This window comes from Typopeltis vanoorti, chromosome 22 (assembly GCF_054136105.1).
Source record: "Typopeltis vanoorti isolate ZY-2024b chromosome 22, IOZ_Tvanoo_1.0, whole genome shotgun sequence".
NCBI lineage: Eukaryota > Metazoa > Arthropoda > Arachnida > Uropygi > Thelyphonidae > Typopeltis > Typopeltis vanoorti.
This window is the reverse complement of record NC_143570.1, coordinates 52,192,281-52,197,726: the sequence shown is the minus strand read 5'-3', so window position 1 is coordinate 52,197,726 and position 5,446 is coordinate 52,192,281. Positions and strand designations below refer to the sequence as shown.

The 5,446-nt window shown below is 36.0% G+C and overlaps 1 non-coding gene across 1 annotated transcript; it reads right to left on the bottom strand.

Annotated features, from left to right (window-relative positions):
- Positions 1–1,357: 1,357 nt before the first annotated feature.
- TRNAC-GCA (transfer RNA cysteine (anticodon GCA)) lies at positions 1,358–1,429 on the bottom strand. Its single transcript has one exon. It is a non-coding gene; the product is annotated as a tRNA-Cys (tRNA).
- Positions 1,430–5,446: the final 4,017 nt, after the last annotated feature.

The window sequence follows — 5,446 nt, the reverse complement described above, 5'->3', positions numbered from 1 at the left end:
CCCTAAGCATATGGTTGCGAAGCTAACCGCGCGGACCTTCGATCAACAAATGCAGCTCGGTTCGCTAGGTTTCTACTGCATCACAGTCGGGGTGCTCCGTCTCGCGGAGCACCACAGTACTTTTTTTTATATAAAATTCATAATAACGCATATCGAGTAATGACACCAATATCAGTTATAAGAAGTTGTTGAATCGATAGCGTCAACGCCGTTTTTATGAAAAGCAAAGACCACAAAGAAATTCACTAACAAATAGATACGAAGTATTACAATGACATTGTAAAGATGAAGTAATTCGTGGATTTTTTTTTTTTTTTTTTTTTTTTTTACCCAAATGAGATGTTGCTCGATATTAGCCTTAAGATTTAAGGCTAATATCGAGTAACATCTCTTTCTCCTTTAAATTAGCGTTAAGGGAAGAGTAGCTGGATGTTAGGTGTGCCTAATAAACTGACCACTCAGTGTACTTCTTGATTATATATATACTTTTTTTATAAATATTTGGATGATTAGAGTTAGTAATATTTAGAAAACTTTGTGCCGATGTCTGTGAAATATTCTTATTTAAAAATTCACAAAAATGGTGTTAACAAAGAATGAAATATTTCTTCTTCTTCTTTTTGTTAAAATTTTACTTTTATCATTTCGTATTTCCTCCCGACTCCTGAGACGCATTATCCTTTTAATTCGGAATGAGAGAATGTGTGAAAATGCGAGCTGTCTTTTATGTACCCTACTATAAGGTCGAGATTGGTGACTAACTCTTTCCACTGCTGTTCGCATTTTTCAAGTGGGAGGTAACACCGTGTGACATTCAAATCATGTTGCTCGCTTCCAACACGCGCGGTGCTTTCCGAATCGAACTCACGACTTCGTGTTGGTCTCACGGAGGTCAGCCGTTACTTGAACAACGGTGTCAAATATCTCTCACCCATAATTATCACCTTATCAGAGGACAAGCACAAAAGACTTCCAGGAATCATTTAGCAAAGTGGTTATGCACTTGGTCTTAGGGATAGTCCTTATCCTAACTCCCTCCCCTTTCTCCTTTTGCCCTTAGTCGTGAGAAATTGCCATCAATCAGGTTCAAACAGAAAACATGATTAGACATTAATAGCATAATGTAGTGAAAGTTAAATAACTGAATTACATACGACAGAGCTGATGCGAATTGAGATCCATAATAAATAAATAAATATACTATTTATTTATTTCTTATCATTAATTTTTTAAATTTTATTTATTTTTATTTTCAAATATATATATATATATATATATTAAGCCCTGGTTGAAATACAGAGGATTAAAGTTAAAATTGTTTAAATATTACGCAAAATAAAAAATAAAAAAAAAATTCAGGGGGCACCCGGGATTGAACCGGGGACCTCTCGATCTGCAGTCGAATGCTCTACCACTGAGCTATACCCCCACACGTTATCGTTTTCAATAATTTCTTTATAATATCAGCGCAGAAGTGGAGTTAATCTCGTTAGAATATTTTGAATAGAATTTTATACACGTTTTCTCTGTAATATCAACATTCTGTTAGCATTTTTCCCATTGTGTATGTCATTTCACCGAATCTTTGCGTTGATAGAAATGAAAAGTGCACTATATGCGCATGCTCGTAATAACAATGAATCACTTGGCTATTGCACGCCTATCTAGCGGATGGCAACGGAGTCAAGTGAAGGCGTCATTTCTCCAATGATATTTTAAGCTATTTATTAGTTTGTTGGGAATAATGTAGCGTTGAAGAAATTAAAGTGAATGGATATTTTAAAGAGGAGGGAGGGGTTTCTTCGATTAAGGGAACACTTTCGCTCTTTTCATTTTCACGCTCTCAGCCTACGTACGTCGAATATCGATTATTTTTTTCGAGATTGACTTTGTTCACTCTGAATGTCAAAAGTATAGTTGACTGTTTATTATCTTGAATGGAGACAGAAGAAAATTTATATAAAATAAAGGAAAAGAAAATTACATGATATTTCTAAGAAAATATAAAATAAAAGAAAATTACATGTTACTTCTGAAAGAAACGAATACGCAATGAATTTTTAGATAACATTTATTAAAAAGTTCCAGTCAATATACAACGGGCTAAATTGTCTTAAATTTATCATCCAGGAATTAAAAATTATCTTTTTTTGAAGAAGGAATTCAAAAAATTTAAGCAACGTCCTTATCCTTATAAGGACTGGCTTAAAGGGGCGAAGCAAGAATGCTTTTCATCTTCCCCGTTATCTGTAGAGGACAGTGTAGGGATAAGGTGTTATTGAGCTATTAAAGCTCTGATCATGGCAGGAAGGTAACAGCAATAGCCGAGCCTCAGTTAGAACTTCACTGGCTACAGCATTGCCATCCATTACCCTCCAAGGGTATTGGATTGAATGAATCCTTAAGCAACGTATTCTCCTTCCCGTTCATTTATATTGACAATTTAAAAAAAAAAAAAAAAAGGTGTCAGACAACTTTAGTTAAAAAAATTAGAGTACATGGTATTTATATATAATTTATTATAGATTCAAATAAATATATACTGATACCATTGTTAGAAATAGAAAGTATATATTTTCACACATTTTTAATGTAGGCATGCGACTTTTAACACTGAGCCACGTGATTAACTTACTTTCGTTCAGAGAATAGTTGTTTGTTGTAGCGATGTGCATACATACCAATTTTTATTGCGTGTTTCTATGAAATAAATACACGCTTCAAGAGTCACTGCTTCATGAAAGTTCAGCAATAAGTAGAATTCATTATATTAATAGTCGTTTTGGGGAGAAAGACTACAATTGATATCTTTTGAACACAAGTATTTCAATTGCTTTAACTTCAACGGTACTGTTGCAAAGAGTGAAGATTACCGCTTTTTGTATTCCCGGTTGTCTGATTACAAAGATGCGTTGTTAGCAGTAATTTGTGAGCAGCATTAAGCTCTCCCCATGGGGATTGAAGGATTTAAATGTAGTCATTGGATAGTAAAATAGCTGTCGGTCTTTCATGTTTGTAGAGGTCATATTCATTGTAGCTTGCAGCTTGTTTGATCAGTTGATTTGGATGCGTGGCAGCATTTGAAAAGAGCTTTACTGCTAGAAAATGAAGTAATGAGGAAATATATGGAATATTGGTATCACGATGAATCTGTTCGTTTCTGATGAACCATGGTTCATCAGAAACGAATTTGTAATCTTAGCATGTTGAATTTCGAAGTATAGCTCCAAGCTGGCGAGGCATAGGTAATTATTGGTCGAATCACCATCTGATAAATAGTTTGTTCTCTGTATTTAACTTGTTGCGTCGATTAATCACGGGATAGAGTTGAGCGATAGCTTTGGATACTTTCGCACAGATGAGCCACACGTGCCTATCGATACGCAGTCTTTTACCTGGTTGTATCCCGAGATATTTAGTTTTTGTTTGCCATGGAATTTTAGTATTAAATAGTTGAATATCCCTTTTGGGGAATGCTAGCCTTCTGGTGAAGAGTATGGCTGCACTTTTTTGAGGGTTTACTAGCATAGAGACGTTTTCTTGAAGTTTCTTGGTCACAAGGTAAGGACGGAGAGATCTTGTTAGTACTGTACTGTATTGTCGTATCGTCTGCGTATAACGCCGTGATGGACATCGTAGGATTCTGTGGGATATTTACCATGTAGATTGAAAACAAAAGTTCGGTCAACAAGGAGCCTTGTGGAACTCCAGCTAAAATTTGCGTTGATTAGGGTTTGTTCCATTAATCTTGACTTGCATTTTTCTATCGGTAAGGTGTGATTTGATCAGACGTATCATATTCATTGATATGTTTGCGCTAATGAGTTTGTATAGGAGACCATAGTGCCAGATTTCATCAAAAGCCTTCGCAATGTCCAGCCATACAGCACCAGTGTGTTGTTTCCAGTCGAATCCTACAGCAATATACTCGACGAGTCGATGTATTTGTTGTACAGTACTGTGGTTTTGACGGAAGCCGAATTGCACGTTCGGAATGATGTTTGTCCGTTGATTCTTGCAGTCTGGACAGGATGATATTTTCAGCAATTTTTTCTAGATTGGATACCAGGCTGATGGGACGATAGTTTTGAGGCAATTGTGGATCTTTGCCCGGCTTGTGAATTGATATAATGTCCACAATTTTCCAAGATGGAGATAAATACTGTAATCTTATTGTTGCGTTTATGATGTTGACAAGATTCACTATAGCTTTGCGTTAATAGTTGAGTTTGATGATTTTGTTTGTGACGCAATTCGGACCTGGTGCTTTTTTGTTGTTGAGATGTTTGACGATGTTAATTATTTCTACTGGAGAAGTGGGATCAATGAGTTCTAAATTGTTGTTAGGTTGTTTCAAGGTGCGTCTAACATGTTGATGAACCTTGTAAACTAGAATTGCTATTTATATTATCATATGCTGGACTGCACTGTTTTCCAGATTTTGGGTAGAAGCTACATCCTCCGTAATTTGCAGAATGTGGCCGTTGCAATTGGCATTCGGCTTTGTACAGGTGTTAGTTGGGTGGTTTTCACCACGTTTCAAACACCTGTAGTCAAGTGTTTGAAATCTGATGTTCTCTTTTCTCAAGGTTCAGGAGTAATCCTGAGACCACAGATCGAAGTTAACTCGTAGATGTTTTTATGAGAATTGTGAATTTCCGCCAACACGAGTGGCATCGGTCTCTTGTCGGCTCTATACATCCTACACACGTTAATCAGAGGCAAACCGTGATTAATAAGATCTATTGCAATCTCCTCTGAGGTGATATCCTCAGTGACTCATTTAATGTGTGACTGTGCTTTTAGGTTTTTTCACTACTTAGGGAGAATGTACGATATTGTACGGTAAGATTATCCGTCAATTTAGTTAGTTGATGGTAATCGCCAACAGTAGTGGGCTGAATTTTTATGCCGTCGTCTGTATTTTTTGCCCACGAGGGCGATATTTTGGTCCTTCATGATTGATATGACCGACGTCCATTTGCTTTTATCTTGGAGGATGACTGGAGGAAACTTCTCCCTAACGGTGCTTGAAGTATAAATTGCTCTATAATAAATAACTTCTATTTAGCGAAATTTCTATAAATAATTAAATAACAAATATTTATATAATTATTTACTCTAAAGTATTTCCCACGAAAATTAATTAAATCATGCTCCTACCAAATGCTGTCTGTATACTGTATTTCATAAATTTCTTCATTCCATATAACCAATAAGGAGACTGGAGAACGTGAATACTGCGATCCAAGTGCATTCAATGCACATTGAATATCGTGATACAAAGCTTGAATGGTGGTAAATAATGTTCATCATCATCCAGCTTGAGACTTCTTATATAGGTCTGAAGTGGCTTAAAATTTTCATATTTAGGCTCTAGATAAATGGAATCCATATTATCACCCTAAACTCCCCATGGGGTACTTATTGTTATTTGTTTCTTACA